This window comes from Capricornis sumatraensis, chromosome 2 (assembly GCF_032405125.1).
Source record: "Capricornis sumatraensis isolate serow.1 chromosome 2, serow.2, whole genome shotgun sequence".
NCBI lineage: Eukaryota > Metazoa > Chordata > Mammalia > Artiodactyla > Bovidae > Capricornis > Capricornis sumatraensis.
In genome coordinates this window covers 4,779,098-4,803,397 of record NC_091070.1, presented here as the reverse complement: position 1 = coordinate 4,803,397, position 24,300 = coordinate 4,779,098, and positions in this window count along the sequence as shown.

Below are 24,300 nucleotides of genomic sequence, written 5' to 3'. Positions count from 1 at the left end.
TCCTCAGAAAACTAAAAATAGAATTACTATATGACCCAGCAACCCCATTCTGGACACATACGACTCCCTCTCCCCCCCAAAAAAATAGTCATTCAGAAAGATACATGCAACCTATGTTCATAGCATCACTGTTTAATTGTCCATCAACAGATGAATTGGTAAAGAAGATATGGTCCATATATACAATGGAATACTACTCAGCCATAAAAATGAATAAAAGAATGTTATTTGCAGCAATATAGATGCAATGAGAGATTATCATATATAAGTGAAGTCAAAAGAGACAGACAAATACCATATAATATCACTTTTATGTGGAGTCTGAAATATGGCACAAATGAACTTATCCACAAGACAGAAATAAACCAATAAACATAGAGAACCATCTTGTGGTCACCAAATGGGAGAGATTAGGGGAGAGAAAGCCTGGGAATTTGGGATTAGCAGATCTTAACTGGAGAAGGCAATGACATCCCACTCCAGTACTCGTGCCTGGAAAATCCCATGGATGGAGGAGCCTGGTGGGCTGCAGTCCATGGGGTCGTGAAGAGTTGGACACGACTGAGCGACTTCACTTTCACTTTTCACTTTCATGCACTGGAGAAGGCAATGGCAGCCCACTCCAGTGTCCTTGCCTGGAGAATACCAGGGATGCGGGAGTATGGTGGGCTGCCATCTATGGGGTTGCACAGAGTCGGACACGACTGAAGCGACTTAGCAGATGTCAACTATCATACATAGGACTGATAACAAATTTCTACTATGCAGAACAAGGAACTGTACTCAATATCCTGACCAATCATAATGGCAGAGAATACTGTTAGATGGACGTTTTCATGTGCAGGGCTGAGTCACTCTGCTGTACAGCAGAAATGGGCACATCATGTAAATCAACTGTGAGTCAATAAAAAAGAAAAGATAAAAAGGGAATCAGGAAAACAGTGGTGGCTATGCAGTCCACTTAGCCATGGTTGGGTTAGATAATGGGTTTCCATGGTAGCTCATCTGGTAAAGAATCTGTCTGCAGTGCAGGAGACTCCGGTTTGATTCCTGGGTCAGGAAGATGCCCTGGAGAAGGGATAGGCTACCCACTCCAGTATTCTTGGGCTTCCCTGGTGGCTCAGCTGGTAAAGAATCTGTCTACAATTCAGGAGACAGGGGTTCAATCTCTGGGTTGAAAAGATACCCTAGAGAAGGGAACAGCTACCCACTCCAGTATTCTGGTCTGAAGAATTCTATGGGTTTGTAGACCATGGGTCTCAGAGTCAGACCCGACTGAGCAACTTTCACTTTCACACCCATGAAGACATATGGATTATAAGTGAGGGACTCTGGTGAGGGATTAGATGCTGTGAGTGTAGTCAAGATTGAGCTTTCCAAAGTGGCAGGGAAGAATAATATATAGCAGATTGCAGTGAAGTGGCTGCACTGATGCATGTGCGGGAACGCCTTCGGAAGGGCAATGGAGAAAACTGAAATGGCTAGACCATAAGTCTCTCAATCAACACTGGTTTTAAAAAGTTCAGAACGGGGCACTTCTAAGTAAGAAGCCTTGCACACCCGCTGCACATCCAAATCAACAGTTTAAATGGTGAGGATGCTGTAAATCCGTCACTTAGCGTACAAATGATCTAAATGGAGAAACATTCATTCAAGAAAATCTACTAAATCTTGGTAAAAACAGTAAAATAACCTCATCTCTAATCTGTTGCTCAGCTCAACTTCATATTATTTGCCCATACCCATGGCATGTACAGCCAAGAAGAGAGGGGGTATCGGTTCTCCCAGATCCAAGTTTGAGATTTCAGTTTCACACCAGAAAGGGAAGATCGTTGTGCCTTCACTGTCTTGCTTTCCTAGCCCCCAGTGATAATTCCCCTTTTTACTCATCCTCCCTCATAAGGTGGAAACTTTATTTTAGGAGTTACAAAGCAATAATACTGAGTACCTACTCACCCAAACCCCTAAGGGCAAGGACATCACTCCAGGCAAAGCAGAACCTGCTTTGGCTCCAGCTCCAAACACTTAACCTAAAGATTTTGACTAGAGTGAAAGGAGGTACTTAGGAATAAAGAGCTTCAGAATTGTGCCTAAGGATTCATTTAGAACAAAAATGGAGAAAGTCGAAACTAAGGGCATTGTTGAAAGTAACAACATCTTTGTATGTTGCTTTCAGTTGCTAAGTCATGTCTAACTCTTTGCGACCCCATGGACCGCAGCATGCTAGGCTTCCCTGTACTTCACTGTCTCCCAGAGTTTGCTCAAACTCATGTCCATTGATTCCGTGATGCCATCCAACCATTTCATCCTCTGCCACCCCCTTCTCCTCCTGCCCTCAATCTTTTCCAGCATCAGGGTCTTTTCCAATGAGCAAGCTCTTTGAATGAAGTGGCCAAAGTACTGGAGCTTCAGCATCAGTCCTTCCAATGAATATTCAGCGTTGATTTCCTTTAGGATTGACTGGTTTGATCTCCTTGCTGTCCAAGGGACTCTCAAAAGTATTCTCCACACCGTAAATGATAACTTCTTAATGCCCACAAAATGGTAGAGTAGTAGGAAGCTTAATAGAAAACCAACAAAAGCCACAGCCAAGAAGAGCACTTCTGTGATCACAAGAAGCTCTGGATCTGGAAGACTGCATCTGTGATGAGTTGCACCCACTCAAGAGCAATCACAGCACGGCTTGGGTCAGATTTTACAGCATTACCCAAGAAAGAACACAGATTAATTAAGAAGAGGACAGAAGCTTCACTGGGAAAAGAGGCTTAAATCAAATACTGGATGAATGAACTACTGTGATTCAAAAGTAACTCCCAGAAAATCAGGTTCAAAAGTAAAATTACACACATCCTTGGAGTTCTGAAAGAATGCATGAATGCCCAAGGCTATAGATTCCACAGAGGACACATTCAACCTAAAAGTTCCTAGCTAAATGTGAAACATAAATAAACACAAAGACTCATTGAAACTTAAGTACAAGCCATATATACACATATGTGATGCTAATAGGTAAATATCTGACTGACTAAGGGACTTAAGCACAACCTTTGATCCCTAAGTGGACTGTGGTGACATAGGAGAAATCCCTAAGCAGCTAAATTAAAAGGTAAAAGCAAGGGGGGAATCTGAGTAGGGGCATTGAAGGCTGCACATTTTGGAGGTGGTGGTGGGATTTCACAGCATCAGTTCAGCCAAGTTCTAAAGAAATAAACAGATGATTGAGCAAACAGCAACAGCAGCCTCTGGTGGGGGTGGAGAAGAAGTTAGCTGTTTCCTAATGTATTATCTAAAATGATAAGTTTTCAACATAACATTTGAGTCACCTAAAGATAAGGAAGTATAACTGATACAATTGGGTAGCAAATGGAGATAAAAAAAAAAAATCATTTTGAAGTGGATGAGATGATAGACTATGCTAAGGTTTCAAAGCATTTTAATACATATGTTAAAGGAACTAAAGGATACCATGCTTAAAGAATCAACGGAGGGCTGATATTGATAAAGCGTCACTCCATCCAGAAGATATAACATTTTTATAAAAGTATATTCATCTAAAAACAGACCCCGAATATATGAAGCAAACACTGAATTGACAGGAGAAATATATAACTCAATAAGAGTTAGAGACTTCTATAAACTACTTTTAGTAACGGAGGGACAAGATCAAAAGAAGAAGAAAAAAGGAAACCTGATAATGTTGCAAGTCAACTAGAAATAATAGATATTTGTAGACCACCCTACTCAACTGCAGCAGAATACACACACCTTTCAAACACATACAAAATATCCTCTAAGATAGGACATATTCTAGGACATAAAACAAGCTTCAGTAAATTTAAAAACATTTTGATCCTATAAACTACACTCTCCTGCTACAGTGAAATCAAATTGAGAGTTATACAGAAGAAAGTTTTGGAAATGTAAATTATTTTGAAGTTAAAAAACTCACTCCTAAATGATCGATGGGTGGAAGAGGAACTCACAAAGAAATAAGAAAATAATTTGCCATGAAATTAAATAAAAATACAATATATCAAGACTCATAGAAAGCAGGGATATCATTCTCAGAGGGAATTTTTTGTCTGCCAAAACCTACATTTAAAAGAAAAAAAAATTGTTCACAAATTAGTAATCTAAACTTCCAACTTAAAAAAAAAAAAAAAAACAAGATTAAACCAAACTGAAAGAAAGCAGAACTAGAAAATAATAAAGATTAAAGTTGTTGTTGCTATTATTTAGCCACCAAGTCATGACTGACTCTTTATGCTGCTACTGCTAAGTCGCTTCAGTCATGTCAGACTTTGTGCGACCCCAGAGACGGCAGCCCACCAGACTCCCCCGTCCCTGGGATTCTCCAGGCAAGAACACTGGAGTGGTTGCCATTTCCTTTTCCAATGCATGAAAGTGAAAAGTGAAAGTGAAGTCACTCAGTTGTGTCCGACTTCTAGTGACCCCAAGGACTGCAGCCTAACAGGTGCCTCCATGGGATTTGCCAGGCAAGAGGACTTGAGTGGATCTTCTATAGCCCAGCAGACTCCTCTGTCCATGTGCTTTCTCAGGCAAGAATGCTAGAGTGGATTGCCATTTTCTTCTGCAGGAGATCTTCCCCACCACGGATTGAGCTTGTATTTCCTGCATTGGAAGGTGGATTCTTTACTGTTGATCCTCTAAGGAAGCCCAAAGATAAAAGTAGAGATAGGTAAAGTAAGGAATGGACAAAATAAAGAGAAATACTTAGAAAATCAATGACACAGTTGTTGCTTGGAATTTGATATGGTATCAAAATCCTTAACGTATGCTTTGTAAATTCACAATATATGCAAGGCATCATTATCACATTAGAAAGGCAGAGAAGAAGTTGGAGTAGCAAAGTATGGGTTTGCTGTGTCCTCTGTTAAGGACACCATCAGGCTGAGACCAAGGTTTCAGCTGGGAATATGATATTGCCTGAAGTTTGGGGCTTTCTTCCAAGATCACTGGGTTTTGGCAGTTTATTTCTTTGTAGTTCTGTGGCTAAGGTTCCTATTTTCTTGTTGGCTCTTGTTTGGGGATACTCTTAGCTCCTAGAATCCTCCTTCAGGGGTTTGCCACATGCCCCCTCAGTCTTGCAATATGGCTCTTTACTTTCTTCCACGCCAGTAAGAGATCAATAGAGACCTCAGCTGATTAGGTCTCCAATCAGGGTAACTTCCGGACACAAACTCAACTGATTGGGCTTTTAATTAATTGCATAAAATTCATTTTGCCATATAACCTAACAGTGTATAAGTAAAACCCTCTCATATGAATGTATATATAATATCTGTTGCCAAGTTCAACTAATAGATACATATCTTCTTCATGAACTCACAAAACAATACATATAAGTGATCAAATGATTTATGGCAACCAAAAAAATCCATACATTCAGTTGAAACATGTATCATATCATATAAGAAACAAACTGCCAGTCTAGGTTCGATGCAGGATACAGGATGCCTGGGGCTGGTGCACTGGGATGACCCAGAGAGATGGTATGGGGAGGGAGGTGGGAGGGGGATTCAGGATGGGGAACACGTGTACACCCATGGCGGATTCATGTTGATGTATGGCAAAACCAATACAGTATTGTAAAGCAAAATAAAATATAATAAAAAAAGGAAGAGAAGAACTAAATAGATTCAGATATTATATACAAGCTGAAGACTGAATTAGCTGACATTCTCTTGTTGATCTGTCTTAGACATGCGTAAACAATAATGAAAAAAATTAGTAGTATGCTAAAGATGTAGAGTCATTTCACAAGTATTTTATCATTTCATATTGATTAAAATAATGAATGTTTCCAAGCCAATGGGAAGTATTGGGCTGGCCAAAAAGTCTGCTCATTTTCCCATATGACATGGAAGACCTTAAAGAACTTTTTGGCCAACCCAATATTTATTTAACACCTAGATTACAATTTTTATCTATCTATATGACTTACATTTCTCCATTCTGGGCCTGTAAGTATTGAAAATAAATCATACGCTTGTTTCAAAAGTGTGAAGTAAGTTTTATTTATCCTTTCAAAGAACCAGCTTTTGGCTTTGTTGATTTTTGCTATGGTCTCTTTTGTTTCTTTTGCATTTATTTCTGCCCTAATTTTTAAGATTTCTTTCCTTCTACTAACCCTGGGGTTCTCCATTTCTTCCTTTTCTAGTTGCTTTAGGTGTAGAGTTAGGTTATCTATCTGACTTTTTTCTTGTTTCTTGAGGTAAGCCTGTATTGCTATGAACCTTCCCCTTGGCACTGCTTTTACAGTGTCCCACAGGTTTGGGGCTATTGTGTTTTCATTTTCATTCATTTCTATGCATATTTTGATTTCTTTTTTGATTTCTTCTGTGATTAGTTGGTTATTCAGAAGCGTATTGTTCAGCCTCCATATGTTGGAATTTTTAATAGTTTTTTTCCTGTAATTGAAATCTAATCTTACTGCATTATGGTCAGAAAAGAAGCTTGGAATGATTTCAATTTTTTTGGATTTACCAAGCCTAGATTTATGGCCCAGGATGTGATCTATCCTGGAGAAGTTTCCGTGAGCACTTGAGAAAAAGGTGAAATTCATTGTTTTGGGGTGAAATGTCCTATAGATATCAATTAGGTCTAACTGGTCTATTGTATCGTTTAAAGTTTGTGTTTCTTTGTTTATTTTCTGTTCAGTTGATCTATCCATAGGTGTGAGTGGGGTATTAAAGTCTCCCACTATTATTGTGTTATTGTTAATTTGAGCACGTGTACACCCGTGGCGGATTCATGTTGATGTATGGCAAAACCAATACAGGATTGTAGAGTTAAATAAATAAATAAATAAACAAAAGTGTGAAGTACCCTTTCAACTTTAGAATTCATTACATTAGTATTGTACAGAGTAATCTAGAAGGAAAATGGAAATGAGAAAATGAACAAAAGTAAAGAAATCTACGGATAAGAAAGAAGATAAAATAAGGAGAAACAGATAAAATCCAGCTCCTAACTATTTAGAACTAGGTTCAAGTCTCAAGTTCAAAAGAACTTCAGAATTGTTAGCTCTCAGACATGTATCTGTATTCTGTATTGTGGTCTTCTCTGAAAAAGAAGCCCTGAATTCTTTCACATTTATTTTAAATTGCCTCATTTATAGAAATGATTCATGTTTGTTTTCCTGAATTTTCTTATTTGCTACTACTGACACAAGATTCTAGCCAAAATCTTTGAGTCACTTACAGCTCATTTTTTTCATGCCTGTTTATCTTCCACATTCAGAATCCTTCTCTTGTCCCTTCCTGCTTCAGGCCCCTGTATCCCACTACATCTGTCTCCCATCTTTGTAGACATCACCAGACAACTCAGATTTTCTTCCGGGTCTTGGCTTTTCTCAACCCGAATGTGCCTCTCCTGCGGAGTTGCAGCTTAAAGCATTTTGCTGTATTTCATGCCGCCCTTCGCATGACTGGTAGATCCGAGATCAGTTTAGTGCAAGGCGCTCTGGTCGGCACATTCCTGTTGGTGTAGCTTTAGCCAGGCTCTCTCTCCATAGAATTTTCGAGGCAAGAATACCGGAGTGAGTTGCCGTTTCCTTCTAGAGAGATGCTTCCACCCCAGAGTCTGAACGTACGTCTCCTGCATCTTCTGCTCTGGTTGGCAGATTCTTTACCACTGTGCCATCTGGGAAGCCCGTGTTATGGTCAATAACAATAGATCAATATAACAAGTATTTATATCTATATATCTAAATAGATATTTGCATGAAGGTATACATTTATATATGTCTTCAATTAATATTAGCAAATTGAATCCAGCAATATACAAAGAATTATTATATTGCAAATAAGTGAAATTTATCAAATATTGCAAGAAAGTGAAAGTGTTAGCTACTCAGTTGTGTCCAACTCTTTGTGACCCCATGGACTGTAGCCAACCAGGTTCCTCTGTCCATGGAATTCTCTAGGCAAGATTCTAGAGTAGGTTGCCATTTTCTTCGCCAGAGTATCTTCCTGACCCTGGGATTGAATCCAGGTCTCCTGCATTGCAGACAGACTCTTTACTGACTGAGTCACCAGGGGATTCCTCAAGTAATGAAAGGTTGATTTAATACACAAAAATCAGTTAATGTAATATACATTATAAATGAAATAAAAGTCAAAAACCATGTGAGTATCTCCAGAACCAAACAAAAAGTATTTGACAAAATTCTACACTCATTAATTAAAACAACAAAGACAACTCTCAACAAGCTGGGAATAAATGAAAAATTCTTCCACCTGATAAAGGACATTTAATACACCCTTAATGGTGAACATGAATGTTTCCCTCTTAAGGTCAGAAAGAAGGCCAGGAAGTCGACTCTCATCAATGATATTCAATATTGTACTAAGAATTCTAGACAATGCAATCAGGAAAGACAAAGAAGTAAAGTTATCCAAACTGGAAAGATAGACGTAAAATTGCTTTTACTCACAAATGATGCAAGCGTGTGTGGCGAAAATTCTAGGATTCACACACAAAAAAATAAATAAAATAAAATTTTAAAAGTAATAAACAGGTCACAAAGGTTGCAAGATGAAAAATCAGTGTATAACATATTGATGGCAGGATGAAAAAAATCTAATAAAAAACAAGGTGGCCAAAAATGGAGACAGGGAAAGACTAAAGTTGAAGAAGGGGAAAAAAAAATAGCAGCAGTGTTTCGGAAACGGAGTGCTCTGCCCTCAAAATATGACCAGCTAAACACCCTAGGTGGGAGGAAAGTTTTGTGACTTTTTTGCAGAGAAGTCTTGGAAAGAGACTTAGAAAAAAAAAAAAAAAAATATATATATATATATATATATATATATTTTTAATGAGAAGAACTAAACAGACATGTTTACACCTCATTTTAAATTAATATCAGCGTGAAAATAGGACAGGCTCTAGTGGTAATAAAATTGAATTTCAAGGTAAATAAAATAGTGTCTTTTAAAGTACCCAAACAATGACATGTTAGACTGGGGTGACTCTAATGCCTTTGATGGTTACATAAGCAAAGCAAATTCCTGTAAATCCCTCAAGATTAAGAAGAAAACTAATCATAGCCAAGTAGACTTTCCTAAATTATGCAATCACTTAGGCTATAGACAGTCAAATAGTTTCCTGACTTTGTTTCCTTGTCTTTATAAAAACCAAGTTCCTTTCGGTGGAGCACTCCTAACCAACTCTGGTTTGACACTGCTAATGTGAATCCATGATTTACATTTAGCTCAAATAAACTCTTCAAAATTTAAATTCAGCCTTTAAGATCTGTTTGTGAGCACTTACATGTTTTAACTATGTTAAAAAAAAGGAAAATTTTTTATTTCTCTGGCAAATTTCCCAATTCAGGGTATAATTCTCTGCTATTTCCCTTGGGTCTAGTAACGAGCCTAGCTCATTTCATAATCAGCAATCCTAGGGAATTAGGGCAAAAGGAAAAATAAAAGGGAGCAGCAGTAGATTTAATATTTTCAGCTTGTAACATTTCATGAAGTGAAAAGGAAAACACCTTACCTGTTGTCTCCTCCACCCAACTACTCTAGACATGCAGCGCTACTTCACGACTGAGGTCAGATGTGTGGAGTTTTCACACAATAAGCAATTCTGCGACCCCGGCTGGGGGGTCCTACAAATGTAACACCACCTGCCTGGAGGAAACAATGGATTCAGGCTCAGTCCCAAAGGCACCTCCTCCGTCCACTTCAGATGCCAACAGTGGGTCCAGAGTATCCCCTGTGCCTCCGACCAACTTCCTATAAACCAGAGTTCCTACGTGCCCCTGCTGTGTTCAGCGAATTTGCTTGAGGGGCTAACAGAATTCAGGAAAACAGTTTGCTCACTAAAATACTGGTTTCCTACAAATGATATTAAAGGATAAAAACCAACTTCCAAAGAGAAACAGAAGTTAAGGTCCAGAAGGAACTGGTGCTTGTGTTCTTCGACTGAACTGGCCTTTTTAACATCCGAGAATGACCCAGAAAGCAAAGCAATCTTCTTGAGAAAGAATCAAAAGGAGAAGAAGAATAATTGAACAGAGAGGGTTTTAAAAGTTAACTTCAACCTAATTAAATAGTTTTTATTTTTACATATTCAATAACAAACAGAACAGGTATATGTATGACGAATGCCTTAAAAGCAGGCATATGAATAAACCAAATGAGCCATAGTCAAACCAGTATGATAAAATCAGAATTCAGCCACATTTTTGTTAACTTCTCCTTCCTTCATCTTCCTGTGAACTTGCAATTATATTGGAAATCGAGTTTTACGTCCTACTCTTTTACTTAACATTAACATAAGACATTTCTATGTATGATTAAATCTTATTTATATTATTTCTAATAGTGGATCACTCCAGAATATTAAATAACTGTACTATACATTAGCAAATCACACTTACATCTTGAAATATTTAAATTTTTTTCCTATATTTTCAAAATAGATGATACTGCACTAAACATATTTATAGATAGGAGCTGTTTAAAATTTATTTTCAATTATTTATTTGGATAGATTCCCAGAATATGTTTCAAATTTTAATACAAATATGCAAATTCTTTGATTATTTTTCATAAGGATTATATTAATTTACACTGTCATAATCAGTGTGTGCAAGTACATATTTCTGTATTGCTGATAACATATTTTTTGAAAAATTCTGAAGATCTAGTTAGATTTCATTCCAAGAAGAATTTAAAGGGATATCTGTTAATTAGTAATCAAATATCAGATAGCATTATGATATGGAATAAATATTTAGATCTCCCCTGTATGTAAAGATGTATAAATGTCTATACAAAGAGAGAAATTCTAATCTCCACTTTTCAAAGAATATATTTTCTGATACTGGCCTCAATAGTATCTATATTCCGATTCACAACCTGGTATTTACTATTGGGTCTCTAATATCTCAGAATTACTGGTTATCTTTTGGAAAACAAAGTTATCATTCAAAGAGTAGAAAGAAAATAAAATAATAGGGTTCTCATTTAACTTTACAGTTTTAAAAAATTGGGCTACCGTAAAGCCCTAAACTGAGCTTCCCAGGTGGCACAGTGATAAGGAATCCTCCTACCAATGCAGGAGACACAAGATATGTGTTTCCAATTCTTGGGCGGGGAAGATTACCTGGAGAAAGAAATGGCAACCCTCTCGAGTATTCTTGTGTACAAAATTTCATGGACAGAGGAGCCTGGTGGGCTGCAGTCCAGGGGGTTTCGAAGAATCAGACACAACTGAGCAAACACGCACACACGCACACACGCCCATGCGCACACGCGCACACGTGCACACACACGCACACACATGCACGCACTCACACACACACACACACACACATACACACACACACACAAGCCCTAAGTTACGCATCAACCGCTTGTAAATATCAGTATAACTAGAACCAGCAGTTTTTCCCCTCTCTCTCTAATGAGTAGCTGTTCTGCAAATATTACTCATAAAAATACTTTATAGGACGGAGTAAAATCAGTTCCAGTTTTAGGCTATCTAATTTCATGGTTAAAAAAATTAGAGTATGCATTGCAGTTTTCTCTTTAATCTGATACATGATGCCTGCAAATCAAAATGGATTCTTTCTAATTTCAACTTAAATTGGTGAAAATATAAAATAAGGGACTGAGAAAGAAAAGACGGAAAATAGGCAGGAAACAAAATTGCAGGAATCATATAGGTTCTTTTCTTAAAATTGTGTACCTTGTAATTGTATTCCCGAGCATCAGTCTTAAACTTTGGGTTCCTTGCTATTAAATTAGCTCTCCCTTTCACCCTCAGGTCTAAAGAACAGAAAATGAAGCGCATCACGTGGGCTTCAAGCTGTAATTTCCTTTAAAGTTGTTAAAGTCATAAACTGTAAGTGGGAACCAAAAGTCAAAATTACAACCTTTCTAATATCCCAACCAGGCATGCTTTACTTTTATATAATGGAGGTGTCCGCCAACTCCACCAACACCAAATTTGCACACAATTGCCATTAAAAATAACTTTTTTTCCCATTTTGTATAAAGAAAAAGGCAAGAACACCACTGAGTTTAAAACTGTTGTCACTTTTAATAAAGTGTTTCAGGCATTTTCAATAATTAAAACAAAAAATAAATCAATAGCAAAGAAAAGATAACCATTTAAAGAAATAGCTCATTTACCTCACTTGAGATGGTGTAAGTCTAATATGTTTATTAATTATTTTTGCTTCAGTAGAAGTTTTTGTAAATGACAGTAACAGCAGAAATAAGGTGACAACTTTCAAATAATTTCACTACAAAACTGATATGAGTGTCAACTACTTCCTAAAGATGACAATGCTTTTTGCATCGTGATTGTACAAAATATTTTTAAAACAATAGTAATATTCTGTCACCCAAAATGCTATGCTTTACGTAATATTCTAATATATATTCCCCCAAACTGGACTACATAGGGTAACGCATGAAAGGGAAATTGGAGACAAGGATATTTTAAGTCACTCAAGTACACATTACAGCTATATTTTGGGAATGGATACAGTGATTCAAGAGCATCTTATATTTTTAAAAAGTGATGAGAAAAGGACATTGGAGAACACCTCTAGTTAAGGGGTTGGCATAAGTGAAAAATGGACACCCCAAATCATATCTAAATAGAATACAATACATGATATAAGAAAGTTATGCAAATGTTGGGATTCACAGATATCCACCCAAGAAGAATGAAAATATTAATATATGAAAATTCATAATAGAACTCACTTTAGCAAAAATGTGGAGTGTCCATCAATCAGTGAATGGATAAACACAATGATGTGCCTGTACACTCGAATACTTCTCAGTAATAAAAAGAGCAAAGTCCTAGTATATGCTCCTACTTGATAAACCTCCCCGAAAATACATCAGTGGAAAAAACCAGCTGTAAAACATCACTTACTATATGAAGTGGTCAATTCATAGAAAATGTTCAGAAAAGGAAATACATATGAGAAGAAAGTAGGCTGGTGGTTGCCCGGGACCAGGGGCGGGAACAGAGTGTGTGCTAATGATTTCCTTTTGGAATGACAGAAAGGTTCTATAGCTAGACAGTACTGTTGCCTAGCAACACACTGAACTTCTCAAAAATCGTTGAATTGTGCACATAGAATAAGTCAACAATGTGAAATGTACGTTATAATCAATAAAGTGGAAATATGTTTGGTTAGGATTCAAAAGATGAAATCGTGGTTATAGGAAGATCTCATAGAAGAGGATATATTTGGAAGTATTTTAAAGCTTAATGTGATTTTATTTTATTTATATGTGTCATACAGGTCTACATAGAAAAAAGAACAAAGGTATCATAAGTAAAAGTAACATTAGAATTTGAATTAAACATTAATACAATATGAAGGCACATTAAGTAAGCATACAGAGAAGGCAATGGCACCCCACTCCAGTACTCTCGCCTGGAAAATACCATGGATGGAGGAGCCTGGAAGGCTGCAGTCCATGGGGTCGCTGAGGGTCGGACACGACTGAGCGACTTCACTTCCACTTTTCACTTTCATGCATTAGAGAAGGAAATGGCAACCCACTCCAGTGTTCTTGCCTGGAGAATCCCAGGGACGGGGGAGCCTGGTGGGCTGCCATCTGTGGGGTTGCACAGAGTCGGACACGACTGAAGTGACTTAGCAGTAAGTAAGCATAAGGAGTGAAGCAAATGAAACACACTCAAAAATTTCTAAGTTTCAGTTATAAAACATTGACTTGGATAATGAAACCCTCAGTACAACTTGAGACATCAGAAAGAAACATAATTCTCATTATTTCAGCCAAGCAGGACTTGGTAATGTGAAATTCACTTGTACAAGTGGAGAGGAGGATGGGGTGGAGGAATCTGAGCAAGAGGAGAGAAACTAGAATTTACGAGCATGCATAGAAAGAGCTCATTAACAGCAGTCAGAGTTTACTAAGCTCTTTATTAAATTTCACCCCAAGCTAAATGCCTTCTGTACTGTATCTCAATTTAATCCGGACAATTCTATTAGTTATATGCCATTATCACATTCATTCTACAAATGAAGAAACTGATTCAGCAACAGTTACATGACTTCAAAATTCACAAAAGATGGTAGTGAGACCTGAGAATTAAACTTGGGCAGACATCCCAATTGCTGTTGTTAGTTAGTTGCTAAGTCATGTCCAAGTTTTTGTGACTCCAAGAACTGTAAATTTGCAAGGCTCCTCTGTCCATGGGTGGAGGAGCGTGGTGGGCTACAGTCCATGGGGTCCCATGGACGGAGGAGCGTGGTAGGCTATAGTCCATGGGGTCACAAAGAGTCGGACGCGACTGAGAGACTTCACTTTCTTTCACTTTCTGTCCATGAGATTTTCCAGGCAAGGATTCTGGGGTGGATAGCCATTTTCTTCTCCAAGAGACCTTCCCAACCCCGGGATCGAACCTGTGTGATTGGCAGGTAAATTCTTTACCTCTGAGCCATCAAGGAAGCCCAGACACTTCAATACTTTACACCTACCTATTCAACAACACTGCTCCTTGCACTTAATTAATCAAGATGTTTTTCAAGTAGTAAGGCCATGACCACCCTCCAGCATGATTTCTGCTGCCCTACAAGCCGCAAATTTTATTGATTCCATCTACATTGTTTTCAAGGACCTAGGATGATTTTCACTGCAGATGGTGAAATTAGAAGATGACTGCTTCTCGACAGGAAAGCTGTAACAAACCTAGACAGTATGTTAAAAAGGAAAGACATCAGTTTGCCGACAAAGTCCGTATAGTCAACCCTACATTCTTTCCAGTACTCACATACCGTTGTGAGAGCTGGAACACAAAGAAGGCAGAGAAGCAAAGAATTGATGCTTTTGAACTGTGGTGCTGAGAATCCCTTGGACAGCAGAGATCAAACCAGTCAATCCTAAAGGCAATCAACCCTGAATACTCATTGGAAGGTCTAATGTTGAAGCTGAAGCTGCAATATTTCGGCCACCTGAAGAGAACAGCTGACTCAAAGGAAAAGACGCTAGTGGTGGGAAGGATTGAAAGCTGGAGGAAAAGTGGCTGACAGAGGATACAAAGGACCGATGCCATGGGCACGAACGTAGGCAAACACCAGGAGACGGTGAGGGAGAGGGAGGCCTGGGGTGCTGCAGTCCACGGGGTCACAAAGAGGTGGACACAACTTGGCAACTTAGCAACTTAGCAACAACAACCATGATTTTCAACATTTTTCTACCTAGACCTCCTTATCCAGAATCTCCACTCTTTACTTTCAGCCTTTCCTCAACTCACCTTGTGATTTAGTCCCAAACTAAACTAGCCCCTGCTCATTGACCCCACCATCACTGGTATCTGTTTACCTAGACTCTTGGAAAATAGTTCACTATGTAAATCTGAATTTGTAGGGAATATGCCTCATCATATGTAATTGGTTTAGAGGCATTCTTTCACATTCTAACCCAGATATCAAGAAGCTAAGAATAGTCACTTGATTTTGTGAACAGTTTAGTTAGCAGACATTCTACCCTTTATTTGCCACTTCTAAAAACCACTACTATAGGTATTTAAGGGTAGCCCATTTTTTTTAGGATCATTCATCCTGAACCCCATATCGGTACAGGAACCTCTTCCTTCCTGAAACAGTAACATTAGAAGAGATGTAGTTAGAATTTCTGTGGCTTTTTTCTAACTTAGCAGGGAATAATATTTTAAAACAGGAATAAGATGTGACCGTTTAAATACAGCTGATAATCTTAGCTCCTCTGAGAAACTCCCCAATGAAAAAAATAAGAAATCTTAAATGCATAAACATGCAAACAGAAAGAGAACAGAGAATGTGACAGCAGTAAATGAGAGATATCAACAGTTTTTTGAGGATGGAAGTCAAACATAGGAATCATGTTATTTGACTTAATAGAGAAGAGGAAATTGGAATCAGTGTGTGCAGAGGCATGTTGACTCAGAGAATCAAAGAACGTTTGTGTGCCCTGAAGACCCAGCACAAGCAACTATAGAAGAGATTGGTAGAACAGAAAACGTAGCAATGAGTTCAAGGATGTGCCATGACCTATCGCTCAAGTCTCTGCAACACACAAAATCTTCAGCAATTAGGTGGGTACTTCTTGCCCAACCCCCTGGGCAAGACGCTAATTTTGTTTTTGTTTGTTTTGGTGGAGAAATAAAACCTTAGAGGATAGGCACTTGGACGCACTGAATGAAAGAATGCAGATGTCAGAATGGAAGAAAAGAAAAGGGGGGTTGAATGAGTCAGACCCTGAATGGGGAGTTATTCTTCCAATGTCTTCTCTCATTCAGAGAAATCCAGGCAGATAACAGAAGCATTTTCCTCTGAAAAAATTGGAAAAGCCTCCAAGAAAGAGCAAAACAGGATGACAAACTTTTGAGAGATGTGCAAATCACAGAAGACCCTGTCTATATCTATCTGCGCATCATCATTCAGGGGAGGAGGAGAACATACCTAGCTAACCATGAATAAAGCATGTTAAAAACAAAACCTTTTCAGACAGAAACCATTTCTTTGTAATTTAACCCAGATATCTTTTCTTAAAAAGTTTCTAAAGGTTCTGGTTCTGACAAATGAGTCAAACCAATAAACAAGAAGACACGTTATTCAGGGAACATGCAAGATTGCTAACTGAAATACCGAGATGAGCATCTGTGCATGGGCTCCGAAGGTGGAGCGGCAGAAAAGACTCTACCTGCTAACGCAGGAGATGCGAGAGACCTGGGTTCGGTCCCTGGTCAAGAAGGTCACCTGGAGGGGGAAATGGCAATTCTCTCCAGTATTTCTTGCCTGAAAAATCCCATGGACAAAGGAGCCTGGGGAGCTACAGTCTACGGGCTCGCAAAGACTGAGAAAATAAGCAGGCATGTAAGCAAGTGTGCAGTTCAACCAATAAGCATCCAATCTCCATCGGACCAGGAGAATAAGGTGTTAGAGAGGAAGTTCTCCCAACAAAAGGGGTGGATGAAGGGAGGAAGAGACAGTGTGTGTGTGTGTGTGTGTGTGTGTGAGAGAGAGAGAGAGAGAGAGAGAAAGAGAGATACTCTAAGGTGTATCAAAATATTTCTCACCAAATCTAAACTTTCAAAGGCATCCATTGTCTTCCTGTTGGGATCCCTACGGACAATCTTTTTCCTCCTGAAAAAAGAAAAAGTTATTTCTCTGTTTCATATCAGTGCCTTAATCATATTAACACAAACAAAAGGAAGTTAATATTTTATTAAAGGCAAATCCATGCGCCTAGACAACAGATATTTTAATTCAAAGAGGAAATTGTTATTTTGCACTATTTGTACTGTCTCTGAAAGCAAACACAAATATTGTTGCCATGACAACATCCATGCTTCTGATTTATTTATTGTTTGCTTCTTGGTAAACACTGTAAAGTGAGTGCAGTGTCTGGATTTATATCTCCAAAGAGTAATAAACAAGAGACAATTAACAGGTAATCATGTCCACCTGCTGAACTCTATTTTGAGGAGATTTGATTAATTAACAGCAAAGATCTGTCATCATTAGCTCCAGAGTCTTTTATTTCTTCTTTATCAAAACATGGAAATACTATTAACATTAGTGTGGAGCAGAGTCTCCTGTCCATTTTCTGGGTCATTGCTCGTGAACTCATTACCCACATAATTGTAAAATATGGCTACTGTTAATCAGTGTGAAAATATGATTTCCCATTTAAAAGTTAATGATAATTTTGAAAAATGAAAAACTATATTTGGAAAAAGATAAAAAATTGCATTCTTGGTAATTATGCCAAATGTTTGACATCATTCAAAGATGGGGATATTTTTTGTTAAAATCAAATTTATTTTTTAATTTCTTTGGATAGAAAGTTACTAACTGATGGATTTACTTGTGTCCCAATAGACTTTTAATCTTGTTTATTTTATTATAAGAATCGGGCAAGATAGTCCTTTAGGTTAACTGGATCTGGAATTCTTCCTGATTTGAGGTAGTCTAAAAATGAATAGCTCAATCCTTTGGTTCTGTTTCTGTCCTCTCAGATTAATGCATTGCAAACCTGTGTGAACTTTCTGATCAGAGCATACAACTGGGAAATCTCCCATTTTTGATCTCCGTTATGTATGGTAGGAAATAAACAGGCCAGCATGAATGCTGAAGCAAAAATGCAAAGGATTGTTTTTTCTTAAAAAAAAAAAAAATTATGAACCTACTGGCACAACAGCCCAACTGTGAGTGTTTAGGAAATCTCTTAAACTTCATAAATCCAAATTGACAATCAATCTCACAAATGCTATGTGCATCAAGCTGAAGAAATTCATTGTTCTTTCCGTTTGATTTGAAGAAAACAATCATATCCTGAGAAAGTATAAAGTAATGAACATTTACATTTCTGAAAGCTTAATTTCCTCACTTTGGGATTCAGAGCATAACATTTGCCTTTACCATTATGAGTGCTGGCTGGAGGAGAGAAGACAGATGTCTCCAGTACTTCCTATGGCTTATTTCCTACATTGTATCAGAAGTCTTGGTCCTCTTGTCATAAGCATGCCATTACTACGTGGATTTAGCTAGCCTCTGGGAGGGTGGTTTGGGAGATTGAGAAGTAACCCATAGCTCAGGTTAGTTTCTAAATTCAATCTCAAACAGCCATGAGACTGTAATTCAAAGACATAAAAAATATCAAAAACTCAGTTCATACATGTGTGATTATCCTCCTTCATAATCTCTTTTCAGTGGAAGATTGTCAATTACCCCACCTCCAGTTTTTTTTTGTTTGTTTGTTTGTTTTTAACCATCTTAGCCATTTTTAAGTGTGCATTTCAGTACTGTTAAGCATATTCAAATTATTGTGAGACAGAGCTCCAGACATTCTCACCTTATATATCTAAAATTATAGCCAATAGCACTCCCCGCCCCCCTCCTCTTAGCCTCTAGTAACCAGCATTCTGCTTTCTGCTTCTTTGAATATGAGTACTTTAAAAAAACTCAAAGAGGTGGTATCACACAGTATTTGTATTTTTGTGATGTATTTATTTCACTTAAAATAGTGTCTCAAGGTTCATCCGTGTTGTAGTTCGTGGCGTTCTCTCCTTTTCAAGGCTGAAAAATATTCCACTGTGGGTATAAACCACATTTTCTTTCTTCATTCATTCATCAGTGGACATGTGGGTTGTGCCCACCTCTTGGCATTTGTGAATAGTGGTGCTAGTAACATGGGAGTACAAGTACCACTCCCTATTTTTAACTGAAAAGTGACAATTTGAGCCATCTCCAAGTAACGTCTATCCTGTTTCTTTGTTTTCTCCTAAACAAGAAATGCTCAGAATTGAATAACTATTTATATTTAATGTGATTATCCCTCAATAAAGGTGTTTACTACCACACAGTTGCACTCATCTCACATGCTAGTAAAGTAGTGCTCGAAATTCTCCAAGCCAGGCTTCAGTAATACGTGAACTGTGAACTTCCTGATGTTCAAGCTGGTTTTAGACAAGGCAGAGGAACCAGAGATCAAACTGTCAACATCCTCTGGATCATGGAAAAAGCAAAAGAGTTCCAGAAAAACTATTCTGCTTTATTCACTATGCCAAAGCCTTTGACTGTGTGCATCACAATAGATTGTGGAAAATTCTGAGAGAGATGGAAATACTAAACCACCTGACCTGCCTCTTGAGAAATCTGTATGCAGGTCAGGAAGCAACAGTTAGAACTGGACATGGAAAAACAAACTGGTTCCAAATAGGAAAAGGAGTATGTCAAGGCTGTATATTGTCATCCTCCTTATTTAAATTCTATGCAGAGTACTCATGAGAAACACTGGACTGGAAGAAACACAAGCTGGAATCAAGATTGCTGGGAGAAATATCAATAACCTCACATATGCAGATGACACCACCCTTATGGCAGAAAGTGAAGAGGAACTCAAAAGCCTCTTGATGAAAGTGAAAGAGGAGAGAGAAAAAGTCAGCCTAAAGCTCAACATTCATAAAACGAAGATCATGGCATCTGATCCCATCACTCCATGGGAAATAGATGGGGAAACAGTGGAAACAGTGTCAGATATTATTTTGGGGGGCTCCAAAATCACTGCAGATGGTGACTACAGCCATGAAATTAAAAGATGCTTACTCCTTGGAAGAAAAGTTATGACCAACCTAGATAGCATGTTCAAAAGCAGAGACATTACTTTGCTGACTAAGGTCTGTCTAGTCAAGGCTATGGTTTTTCCAGTAGTCATGTATGGATGTGAGAGTTGGACAGTGAAGAAGGCTGAGCGCCGAAGAATTGATGCTTTTGAAATGTGGTGTTGGAGAAGACTCTTGAGAGTCCCTTGGACTGCGAGGAGATCCAACCAGTCCATTCTGAAGGAGATCAGCCCTGGGATTTCTTTGGAAGGAATGATGCTAAAGCTGAAACTCCAGTACTTTGGCCACCTCATGCAAAGAGCTGACTCACTGGAAAAGACTCTGATGCTGGGAGGGATTGGGGGCAGGAGAAGAAGGGGATGACCCAGGATGAGATGGCTGGATGGCATCACTGACTCGATGGACGTGAATCTGAGTGAACTCCGGGAGTTGGTGATGGACAGGGAGGCCTGGCGTGCTGCGATTCATGGGGTCACAAAGAGTCGGACACGACTGAGCGACTGAATTGAACTGAACTGAAAGGTGTTTACAATATTGTTATCCATGTTTGCAGCATTCATACAAAAACATTTAAAATCATAGCTTAAACTTAGTGGACAAGTGATCAGCTTTGATGTTCCTAGATTTCACAGATTTCTAGTTGAAAATTTTATCTAAAACTTCCAAACAATTCCTGAACCAAAATTAACTAGTCGTTAGTCATTGAAGGTCTAAGACAGATCTGTGCCTGTTCAAGATTTTAGTCCTCCCCCCTCCCTTCAGTTGCAAGTCTCAGTTGTCATTTTAACGCCAAAATAAAGCATGTTAATTTTTTTTCACTGATGTCATAGTCAAGATTCTGATGATATGACATTCATCCTTTCACTGAGGTCATATTTAAGAGGGTTTTTAAATTTCTGTTATTTTATGTGAAGAAGTAGAAGGAAAGAGATGAGTTGGATTAAAGGGAGACAGGAAAAGAAGAGGAAAAGGAAGAACATGGTAATGTATAAGCAAAATGGCTTTAGTGGTTAAAATGGTAGATTTGGGGTCTGGCCACTTGGATTTGCATCCAAACGCTGCTAGCTTAGAGGTACTTGAGCTTGGAAAAATTATTTATTTCAGTTTGTAGCTCAGTTTCCCAATATGAAAAACAAGTTAATTACCTACTTTTTGAGATTTCTGTGAAAATTGTATGGATTATTTCCATACAAGTTTCACAGCACAGAGTCTGGCATATAACAAAGTCTCAGGACATAACTCTTAGCTCTTAAATAATGACTCCATGGTTCTTATAACTGACTTTAGTTAGGTTTAAATCTAAACCAAACCCAATTCAAAATTGTGCTTATTCCATAAGAAAACAAACCATCCAATGTTAATGCACTTTGTTCCTCTGGAATTTGGGCCCAAGATGAAACAATTTTAATTTAAGGGGTGACATTTTAAACTCATAACTTAATTTAAATTCAGTTCTCAAGGTGCCTGGATGACACATCTGGAAAAAATGGAGTTCTTTGGCACAAAAAGTCATTTCACATACAGTAATGTCTGATTTGTGATACTGTTGTTTGGCTTCACAGTTGATCGTGTGATAGAACAATCCAGATGTGTGACAAGCCCTATGTCCAACGTGGTCTTACTAATGCATACAGTGATGGAGCAAGTCCTGGTGATGATATCAATCGCCAGAGCAGAAGAGTGATGCAGTGCAGATGGTGGATCGCACTGTGTGTTTACAGTCTATGACCACAGGACATGTGTGTCTCACAGCTGTGTTCTGTGGGCTTTTGATAATGGTTTAGAAAGGTCTGTGTGAATAATTTAGCAGAAGTTACCCAAATCTACTAAGTGTACCTACATCTGAGTTTGAAAATTGAATCTGAACTGGGAAACATTTTCAATAGGAAAATGACAATGGAGCTTTGGGGAGCAGGTTAAGCATCAGGTATCACTGGACTTGCCTAACTAAGTCCTAAAAGTCCAAATTAAGGACTTTTGATCTCCTGCTTCAAAGTCCAGAGTTGCTACCTACATAGTATGCAAACGTGGGAATTTTACTTAAATTTTTTATGTTTCAGTTTTCACATTTGTTAAAAAAGGGTAATATTAATCATCTTTTTTATAAGTTATTCTCTTAAAATAATGCCTGGTACCTGAGAAGCCCCAGTTGATAACGAGAACAGATGCAAAATACATACAATGTACACAGAAATAAGAACGGAGGACAAACTCAGACCCTGCACTCTAGTGAGTACCAAGAAGTTGGCATCTTCTAAAATAAGATCTTTTTTTAAGATTTTTTTTGTCATGTGGATCATTTTTAAAGTCTTTATTTAATTTGTTACAATATTGTTTCTGTTTTATGTTTTGGAATTTTGGCCGTGATTCATGTGGGATCTTAGCCAAGGATGGACTCCTTACCCCCTGTATTAGAAGGCAAAGTCTTAACCGCTGGATAGGATAGGATTGTATCTGACCCAGTTTCCCTCCCACCGAATCAGGGTTATATTATAACTTCCAGGGGCCTCTTTCACCAAAACATGATTTAAAAATATATTTTATGCTTGTGTTGGTATAAAGGCAAATATATTTCAATATTTTTCACCTGAATGTCCAAGGTTTTTTTCCCTGGTTTTTTTTTTTTTTTTTCATAAGATGTTCATTGGCCCCTAAAAGCACCATGGGCCAAAGGCACTGTGCCTAGTGGAGATCAGTCTTACACCAAATACCATTACTTCCACTCTAATGTTAAAAATCTGAAAGATTAAAGAATTTAGTGTAGACTTACATACTTAACAAGTGGCAGAACAGGGATTTAAACTCAAGTTTAAAGAATCAAAGATCATATTCTTCTTCCCTCCACCTGATGCGTCTCAAGCGGTACATCAGAAATGGCCCATGTTTTCCTTCACCATTGTCCCTCCTCTTTCACTCAGGGCAAGCTTCTCCTTGTTGACTTTCTTTTGGTAGCGTCTCTCTTTCCACTTCCTGTCTCTGAATTCGCCCTTTAAGATCTCGCAGGATTTTTCTCTTCTTTGGAATATCAAATATTCATCCCCTTCTAGGTATTGATTGCATTAAAACAATCCAATAGACAACCTGTCACAAAGACATTAATGGCTGGTAATGACATGTTTCCCACTGAAGAATGTTCTCATTTCAACAAAAGCATCCTGAAGTTGAAGCTTTTATGTAAAAGAGTACCTTGATAATTTTGTTACTCTGTTTGGCCTGCTTCAACAAGATACCACAGACTGGGTGGCTTAAAAAACAGAAATGCATTATCTCACAGATTTGGAGGTTAGAAGGCCCAAATCCAGATGTCAACAGGGCTTATTCCTTCCAAGGCCTCTGAGCCTTGAATCTGTTACAAGGCTCTCTTCTTAGCTTGTAGAGGGCTGTCTTTTCCCTGTATCCCCACATATTGTTTTCCCTCTGTGTGTGTCTGTGAGTCCAAAAGTCCCCTTTTTATAAGGGGAAGTCATATTGTGTTGGAACCCACCCTAATAAACTTATTTTAACTTGATTACACCTGTAAAAAACCCTGACTTCAAATAAAGGCATGTTCTGAGGTTCTGGGGTTGGGACCCCCACTTGGGAATTATGAAGGGACACAACTCCATTCATTATCATAATATTACAGGTTGGAGTGTAATGAAAGTCCAATGTGGAGAACATTCTGTGGTTGAAATAGATGTTCCAGCCTCCCTATCACTCTATTAAAATAATAATAATAATAACTCACGTCCACGAACAATGCATTCGTTCAGACCAATATTTTCTTTTCCCAGTCTGCTCTAAAATTTGCCTTTTTGTGTTTCTGTTTAAATTTGTCACCACTTCTTAAAAATAAATCAAAATGTATTAATATTATTAGGCAAAGAATAGTAATGCATCAAACCAGAACCAAACCACTTTGGCACTATTGACATTTAGGAGAGACTGTTTTGTGCCTTGTAGGATATTTAACCACACCTCTGGCCTCTGCTCACTAAATGCTAGCAACATATCCTTCCCCCAAGTTCTGAGGACCAGAAGTGTCTCCAGATAATACAAATGTCCCCTAAGGAAAAAGGAGGCAAAATCACCTCTAGATGAGAACCACAAATGCTTAGCCAAAAAGTACTGTTACTTTATTCAGTTCAGTTCAGTCGCTCAGTAGTGTCCAACTCTTTGCGACCCCAT